This window comes from Nannospalax galili, unplaced genomic scaffold (assembly GCF_000622305.1).
Source record: "Nannospalax galili isolate Female #2095 unplaced genomic scaffold, S.galili_v1.0 scaffold667, whole genome shotgun sequence".
NCBI lineage: Eukaryota > Metazoa > Chordata > Mammalia > Rodentia > Spalacidae > Nannospalax > Nannospalax galili.
The window spans coordinates 2,225,169-2,234,937 of record NW_008358387.1 but is presented as its reverse complement, the minus strand read 5'-3'; positions in this window follow the sequence as shown (position 1 = coordinate 2,234,937).

Sequence of the window (9,769 nt, the reverse complement as noted above, 5' to 3'; positions counted from 1 at the left end):
CCCTCCCTTTCTTCCTTCCTTCCTTCCTTCCTTCCTTCCTTCCTTCCTTCCTCCCTCCCTCCCTCCCTCCCTCCCTTCTTCCCTCCCTCCCTTTCTTCCTTTTTTGAGACAGGGTCTCCAACTTGTTCTATAGACCACGCTGGTATTGCACTTACAGAGATCATCCACTTGACACAAGAGGTAGAATTTAATGATTAGTAAATCAAAGAGAGAATCAATGAGTTTGTATAGAATGCTTTTCATGGACGCGTATGTCAGAAGGAAGTCTTTTCTTCATATGACAACTGAAAGAGGAAAGTTTTTGCCTCTGCTTTTATAGTGTTTGAGAGCTTGCAAATTAAACTGAAAAAAACACAGATTAGCAAAAGGAAAGACAGACTTCATGATGTGCCCATGGAAATATGCAGAAAAATGTGACTTGAGACGGTAGGTAGGGGGTTGACCTGTAGCTCAGTGGTAGAGAGTTTGCCTAATATACATGAGGTCCTGGGTTCAAGCCTCAGTGTAAAAGGAAAAGGAGACAAGGCCTCTTAGCTCAAGTTGACCTGGAACTTGTTTATATAACCCAAGCTGGCCTCAAACTTGATTTTCCTGCATCAGCCTCCTGATTACTGGCATTACTGTCATGTGGTACCACACTATGTTCTCATACCCCCCACCCCCGACTCCTCCAGACAAGGTCTCATGTGCCCGTGAATGAAAGTTCCTAGAAAAATTTGTGCTTTAAAACTGTACATTCTGCCGGGCGTGGTGGCGCATGCTTTTGGTCCCAGCACTTGGGAGGCAGAGGCAGGCGGATCTCTGTGAGTTCAAGGCCAGCCTGGTCTACGTAGTGAGTTCCAGGACAGCTGGTGCTACAGGGAGACCCTGTCTCAAAAAGACCAAAAAAAAAAAAAAAAAACCCCAAAAACTGTACATTCTACAAAGGCTGATCAACTGATTACAACTTCAGTGATTGTGGAGAATTAGAATGGAATGTTACCTTTTATCTTGGGCCATTTTTAGCCCCTAAATAGCCACTCCTTGCCCACTTCTGTTTTTGACTTAACATCTTGTAACTAACAGATAAAAACCTTTTGGAATGTATTATACTACCAACCAAAAAGCTGAGTGTCATCAGGTAGCGTCTGTGGCTCATAGCTGAGATTTCTATTTGTTATGTCTGCCCTCTTAATGTTTCCACTTAGTGTATGTGAAAAGTGTCTTGATTTATGACTTTTCTTTGTTCTGTTACTATAAAAATTTCATGAAACTGTTACCACGTTTGAACCCAGAATTTGGGGTAACCCGAATCTGTGTTCCTGGGGCATGATCACTCTTATTGGCTCCATAATAAACTATCTCTATCCCTTTTAAGGTGAGAGTTGTGCTTTTACATTGACATGCCCCAGACTGGCCTCACAATTCACTATGTAACTAAAGATGACTTTGAACTCCTGATTCTCCCGTGATCACCTCCCAAGTCCTGAGGTTACAGGTATGTGCCACCATGCATGGCTTATGCATGTGGGGATCAAACACAAGGCGTCATGCAAGCTAGGCAAGAACTTTAACAACTGCCCTATATCATCATTCCCACCTACTTTTTTTTGAGACAGAGTCTCACTGTGAAGCTCTGGCTAGCCTGGAACTCACTATGTAGACCAGGCTGGCCTCAAATGCACAGAGATCTGTCAGCTTCTGCCTCCTGAGTGTTGGATGAAAAGGTATGTACTATCACATCTGCTTTAATTTTTTTTATGTGTATGTGTGCTCCTGCTTGTATGTGTATCATGTGCATGCAGTACACTTGAAGACCAGAAGAAGGCATTAGATTCCCCAGAACTGGAGTTACAGGTGGCTGTGTGCTGCCTTATATGGGTGCTGGGAACAGGTCCTCTGAAAGAGCAGGGAATTCCCTTAACTACTGAACCATCTCTCCAGCAGTTTTGTATTTTGAGACAGGGTCTTGCTATGTAGCCTAGGCTAGCCTCTAATTTATGACAATCCTCCTGCCTTTGCCTCTTGAGCCCTGAGATTATAGGCAAGTACCAATACACCTACTGTAACTTTTTATACACATTAATTCCTCTTTCTCTCTCTCTCTCTCTCTCTCTCTCTCTCTCTCTCTCTCTCTCTGGTTCTATTCTCAGGCATACCCCTTCCCTGACTCAGCCAGATGGCCTCTGGCACCTCCAGATATGCATCAAGGCAATTACTGGCAATTTTACTGTTCCCATGAGTTCCAGAAAAATTCCTTGGGTTCGGGCTCATTGGATCCATCAGGGGGAAAAATTTGCTGATTGGCTGAGCCTGGCACACAGGCTTATCCTGGAACCCAAGAGCTGAAAGTCAAGGTCAGCCTCCCGAAAAACACATGGACTAAGAGTGGGGGAGTATTCCTGACTTGGGTGCTTTTTAACAGGAGAGGAGTGGGTGCTGGGCAAGGAAAACCCACAGATATCCTCCTTGGAGGAATCTCCAAGGAAAAAGCTGAATCCTGTTGGTGGAATCAGGGTCTGAGATGGTAGGAGCTGAAAGACCCTCACAAGTGGGCTCATCTGCCTTTCTGGTGGCAGCTGCTTTCCTTGTACCCCTGGAGCCCATCCTAGGCCTGGTTAATGCCCTTTGTTCCTCCCCGCTCTTCACTGCTCTTCTGCTGGAAGATTCTGGGTCACAGCTGCCCACCAGGCGCCTTGTTTATGCTCCTCCCAGTAGGTTCTGGGCTTTGGCTACCAGCCAGGCTGGCAGTCAGCCACACCAACCACTAACTACATACTCTCTCCCTGACACAGGCCTGGTCTTCTCAACTTCCGGGGTTCCTTAGGAGCCAGAAACAGGCCAAGGAGCAGGGAGTGTAGTCCACTGTGAGGCAGAGGCCTAGAGGTTTCTGTCTCTGCCCTTCCCCCTAATTCCCACCCCACCTCCACCCCCAGCATACAGACAGCATCCTGTTCAGACCTGCTCAGACACTCTTAAAGCCTAGGGCATTATGCCTGCAGAGAGGAAAAGGTAACTCAAAGAAAGCCAGCAGAATGCCAAGCCTGCCTTTCTCTGCTCTCCGCCACTCTGTGACCCTGCCAATGTTCAGGGGCTCAGCTAGTGCTAACCTGGACTCAGGGACTTTCCTCAATGGCTCCTGCCAGTTGGCTTTCCTTTCTCCTTCCCTCCTTACTTCTCTCTACAGAACATTCCAATGGAAAGGAAGCATTAGAAACACCTAATCCTGTGGGGTGTAGAAGCCCATGCCTTCAGTCCCAGCATCTGTCTTCTGAGACCCTGTCTCAAAAACAAAAATAAGGCAGGGTTTGGTGCAGCACACCTTTAGTTCCAGAGCTTGGGAAGCAGAGGCAGGTGGATCTCTGTGAATTCGAGTCTCACCTCCTCTACATGGCATACCAAACTCCAGGCCAGCCAGGGTTACAGGGTAAGATCATGTCTCAAAAGAAAAGAAAAAAGGGGCTGGAGAGATGGCTCAGCGGTTAAGAACACAGGTTTTTCTTGCAGAAGACCCGGGTTAGAATCCTAGCACCCACATGGAAGCTAACAACTGTCTGTAACTCCAGTCCCAGGGGATCTGACAGCCTCTTCTGGCCTCCACAGGCATTGCATGACACAGGTGCACTTATCTACATGCAGGCAATACACACATACACATAAAATAAAAATAATAAATAAAATTTTTAAAAAAAGAAAAGAAAAAAAAAAGTGTGAGCAAGTATGACTTTTTTCTTTTCTTTTTTTTTATGGTAAGAGCAGTTAACCTTGTACCTGTGTATCCACACAGCACTGGTTCTCAGTGTTAAATGTCAGTCACCCAGGAAGACAGGAGGATCCCTACATGTGTCCCTGTAGACCCAATCTGGGCTCCAGGCCTTTATATTCTTCTCCTCTTGGCCAAGTGCCACCTGGCATTTTTCTCCACCATTCAATTCCTCCCTCCCTCCATCTCCCCCTCCTTACTTCCCTCCCCACCCCATCTCATTTTTTTAAAAAACTGTTTGATTTATTATTTTTATTTTATGTGTATGAGTATATTACCACACATGTGTAAGTGCATCGATATGGTACAATACCTGTGGAGATCAGAAGAGGGCGTCAGATCCCCTGGAACTGGAGTTGCTGCCATTGGGTACTGGGAATCCAACCTAGGTCCCCTGCAAGAACAGCCAGTGCTCTTAATTGCTGAGCCATCTTTCTAGCCCCAGACATCTCATTTTTTTAAAAAAAAATATTTATTTAATTTAGTGTGTGTGTGTGTGTGTATGTACCACAGCACCCAAAAGAAAGGAAGTGATAGGACAATGCACAAGAGTTGGTTCTCTCTCTTCCATGTGGGTTCTGAGGACTGAACTCAGGACCCCTTCTTGAATTTTTTGTTTTGTTTGTTTGAGACAGAGTCTCCCTGTAGCCCTAGCTGGGCTGGAACTCACTATGCAGACCAGGCTGGCCTCAGTCTCACAGAGATCCATGTGCCTCTGACTTCCAAGTGCTGGAATTAAAGGTGTGCATCACCATGCCAGGCTTTCTTATCAATTTTTAAAGTCAGGGTCTTGATATGTAGCCCAGGTTGGTCTGAAACTATGTTTCCCAGGCTGGCTTCATACCTACAGTGATCCTCCATGCCCTGGGAGTCCCACCAAGTGTAAGAATTTGAGAGCCAAGTCAAGAGCAAATTGTTGCCTCTTCCCCCGGCAGCACTCTACCTTGTCCACCTTGCACTTAGCTTCTTCCAGGGCAACTCTGGGCTTTCTAGCACACTTGGTTCTAGCAAAGTCGGTGCTACTACAACACCCTCACCAATTTACTCTTCTTTTCCAGGTCTTCGGAGTATGAACTCCTCCTGAGTCTATACAGCCTAAATCTCTCTTATAGGCTTGTGGATTCTCAGCAGTTGCTGTAGTAACTAACCTGAAGGGTCCAACATAGGCAGTATATAGAATATATAGAAAAGAGATTTGGTCAAACCCAAGTGGCTCCATAATGCCTTTGACCACAAACATTCATTCAATCCCAATGATGCTCTAGACATATAGCCCTATCAGGCAGAGTGGACTTGAGCTGCTTTCTAGTTGGGTAAAGGATACAACGAAACCAAGAAGCATTACTGGAATTTCAGAGCAAAAGTCCAGCTCCAGGAGTTACAATAAACTAGGCCTGATCAGTGGACTTCAGACTCCAATTAAAGAAATGATGTGCTGGGTGTGGTGGCGCACGCCTTTAATCCCAGCACTCAGGAGGCAGAGGTAGGCAGATCTTTGTGAGTTCGAGGCCAGCCTGGTCTGCATAGTAAGTTCCAGGACAGCTGGGGCTACAAGGAGACCCTGTCTCAAAAAGACAGAAAAAAAAAAAAAAAAAAGAAATGATGAGCAGGAACCAGGGATGTAGTTCAGTTGGTAAACTACTTGCCTCATATGCTCAAAGCACTGGGTTTGATCCCCAGTAGTGTATAAACCAGGAGTGGTGGCATGGCTGTAATCTTAGCACAGAGAAAGTTGAGTGTAGGATCAGAAGTTCAAGTTCAAGTTAGCACAGAGAAAGGAGTTGTAGGATCAGAAGTGCTGGGTTTGATCCCCAGCAGTGTATAAACCAGGAGTGGTGGCATGGTCAAAAGCAGAGAGAAGAGATTTAATCAGTGTGGCTGTGTTGGGAAACATAGATAAAGGGGTTTAGTGACCCCCAGTTAATCTTTGGAATATTGACATGAACTTAATGTTTAAACAGAAGAAAAACCGGGCCAGAGGACAGAAGTATGCATTTCTTCTTTTAAAAATGTTTTCAGAAGCCAGGTGTGGTGGCGCTCACCTTTAATCCCAGCACTCGGGTGGCAGAGGCAGGCAGATCTCTGTGAGTTCGCGGCCAGCCTGGTCTACATAGTGAATTCCAGGACAGCTGGAGCTACAGGGAGACCCTGTCTCAAAAAGACAAAAAAAAAAAAAAAAAAAAAAAAAAAAGAAAAACAAAAACAAAAATGTTTTCAGGAGCTAGAAGGATAGCTCAGCAGTTAAGAGGACTTCCAAAGAACCCATGTTCAGTTCCCAGTACCCATTCTGTCCTTTGCTGGCACCTACACACATTCAGCATGCAATCACACACACACACACACACACACACACACACACACACCTATATCTGTAAATAAAAATAAATCTTTACAAATGTTTTCATGAGCGTATATTAATTACAATGCATAATACATAATAACATACATAATACATAATAACAAATTTCATGATGACATTTTCATATGCATATAGTATATCAAATTTTTGTAATTGAATTTGTCTGTGTGTGCATATGTGTGCCTGTACTTGAAGGACTGGAGGATAGTGGAGAACTTGTAGGAATCAGTTCTCTCCTCATATGGGCCCAGGGGAATGACCTCAGATTGCCAGCCTTGGCAGTAAGCATCTTTACCTGATAAGCCATCTGGCAGGTCCTGTATAATTGTTCATATTCACTCACCTGTCACCCTCTCTTCCTCCTCCCACTGCTGAACCTCTTCCCAACTAGCCCCCTTCTACTTTCACACCTTTTTTTTTCTTTTTGGTGACCTAATGAGTTCATTAGGGTTACTTACAGGAGCATGGGCACCTTACCAGTGGCTTCACCACTGAACAAAACAACTCTCCCTCCCCCAGCAACCATTACCTACCTATAGATCCTCAAGGAGGGGTGGGACTGATGGGTCCCTCCACCTTCCGTGACAGGAAGTTGACAGCCCAATCTTGTGCAGACCTTGTGCAGGTAATCACACCTGCTGTGAGTTCAAGAATGCCACAGCTGGGCTGAAGAGATGGCTGGTCTCGGAGAGGACCCAGGTTCGATTTCCAGCACCCACACGGCAGATAACAGTTTCAGGGGAATCCAGCACCTTCCTTGGACCTCCACTGGCATTGCACGACATGGGTGTACTTACACACATGCAGGCAATACACTCACACAGAAAAAAAAGAATGCCACAACCATGTTATGCCTAGAAGGTAGTGTTCTACAACATTCCACCCCATTCTCTAGCTCTTACATTCTTTCTTCTTTTTGTGTCGTGGGGGCAGGGTCTCACTTTGTAACCTTGGATGGCCTGGAACTCGCTATGCAGACCAGTCTGGCCTCAATCTCACAGGGATCTGCCTGCCTCTGCTTCTGCCTTCTGAGTGCTGGGATTAAAGGTGTGTACCACCTCATCTGGCTGTTCCTTCATCTTTCCACCTTCTCTTCCTCAAAGTTCCCAGAGCCTTGCAGGGAACTTAAGCTGTCTCGAAGTGTGGTCTAGGTGATCATTGCCTCAGTTCTGATTGCTGGAAAGGACAAGTCCATTCCCACAGTGGGATGCCTCCTACTTGGGGGTGGGGGTGGGGAGTAAGTGTGGGAAGTCCTGCTGACACTGAAATCCAAGCTGACTTCGGGGTTTAGGAACGATGAAGGGAAAACCTTTAGTAACTCTTATCTTTGCACCTAAAGCTGTCTCAAAAACCAAGAGAATTTCTGGAGCAGTCCCTGAGGCCCCTGGAGGGCCTCAAAGAACAAAGTATTCTTATCTGACTGCAGGACAAGACTTCCAAGGTTAGATAATCTGCCCTAATCACAGTTCTGGGACTCTGTCCACTGGGACTGTCTTGCAATCTGTTTCTCTGCCTTGTTTTGACTTCACTGTGAAATGAACAAGTTGGACTAAGGGACTCCTAAAGGTTGTTCTTGTAAAATCAGACATGTACCAAAGAGGTGATGAGCCACCACTGACACCTCAGAGCACAGGAGCCAGAGAGCTTTCTTTTCTACACAGGAAGGAAACTCTCGTTAAGACCTGAGCTCACTGATTTTTCTGTCTGCCCTGCGGGGGTTCAGACAAAGCACAGCTCCAGAGAAGGTCAATAGTGAGATGCCAACTGCAAATCCCTCAGAGAGCCCTGCCCTGTTAAAACAAAAGGCGGGTCCTCAGGCCAGCTGGCAGCGGCTCCACCAGGTGCAGTGCTCAGGGTATGCAGGAGGCCTAGGTCTTTACAGCCCAGTGGTTTCAGGCCCACAGGAGCTTCTGGTGCTACCCAGTCCAGACCACAAGCACGCTTGCTTCTGCAGCTCGGCTAGTTCTTGCTTTCTCCCTGCTAGACACCTCAAGAGAGAAAGTGGTAATAATTCATTTTTGGTGCTAGGAATTGAACCGAGGATTTCACAGATGGTAAGCAAATGCTTACCACTGAGCACACCCCCAGCAAAACAGATAGCATCCTCACTCGAGTCTGTGCTAAGAAGCTTCATAAATTGATCTCAGTTTTGCTTTGTTGTTGAGACAGAGTCTCCCTATGTAGCCCTGATTGGCCTGGAACTCACTATGTAAACCAGGCTGGCCTTGAACTTACAGAGATCCACCTACTTCTGCCTCTGCTTCCTGAGTGCTGAAATTAAAGGTTAGCACCACTATGTCCAGCAAATTGATCTCATTGAATCTTATTTTGTACTGTGGAAAAGTATGCAATGTTTGTAAAATTTACCATTTTACCCCCTTCCCCCCCCCATAATACTAGGGATTGAATCTGGGAACTCGTGCATTCTAGGCCTGTGCCCTACCACTCAGTCATATCTCCAGCACTTTTTTCACATGGTTGTTTTGTGTGTGTGCACGTTTACACACGGACGTGTGCATGGAGATCAGAGGACAACTTTTGGGAGACAGTTCTTTCCTTTCACCACCTGATTGAGGCAGGATCTCTCTTGTTTTGGTGCTAGGCTGTGTGCTCTAGGTTATCTGGCTCCAGAAACTTTTGGGGGAATTCTGTCTCTGCCTTCTGTCCATCTGTACCCTGGCTTTACATGAGTTCTAGGGATCCTAACTCAGATCCTTATGCTTGCACAGCAACTGCCTTACCCACTGAGCCAGCTTCCAACCCCTCACTTTTTATTTTTTTACTATTTATTTTTATTTTTTTGGTCTTTTTGAGACAGGGTATCCCTGTAGCCCCAGCTGTCCTGGAACTCACTATGTAGACCAGGCTGGCCTCGAACTCACAGAGATCCACCTGCCTCTGCCTCCCGAGCACTGGGATCAATGGCATGCACTACCACGCCAGGCTTTATTTTTAAAAAATTTGTTTTAGCTGGGTGTGCAGAGGCAGGAGGATCTCTGTGAGTTCAAGGCCAACCTGGTCTATAGAGTGAGTTCCAGGTCAGCAGGGGCTACAGGGAGACCCCGTCTCAAAAAGACCAAAACATTTTTTTTGTTTTATCTTTAATATTTTATTTATTATTTTTATTTTATGTGTATGAGTGTTTTGCCTGCATGTACATAAGTGCATCACATGGGAGCAATGCTTGTAGAGACCAGAAGGTGATGTTGGATCCCCTGGAACTGGAGTTAAGGATGGTTATTAGCTGCCATATGGATGCTGGGAACTGAACCTGGGTTCTATGCAAGAGCAGCTAGTGCTATTAACCACTGAGCCATCTCATCAGCCCTCACTTTTTATTTTGGGACAGGTTTCACTAAGTTGCCCAGGTTGCCTTGAACTTGCCGGGGGTTTGAACCAGCAACCCCCGGGGAGGTGATTGGGGATGAGTAAGCACGCCGTTCACCAGCCCACGCTGCCCCCATTACCCGGGGACACTCAGACGCAATGGGGAGTCTAGTCAAGCAGGGACTCATTTATTGCAGGTGTTACAAAGCTTATAAAGGCACCTGGAACCCCCCCCCCCCGCTGAGGGTGTATCTTAAGGATGGTCATGTGCTGATCATGCACTCCTCAGCAGTGCGGAAGTATTCTTCAGACTTTCAAAGCAAGCCAGGCCCCACTCCAGT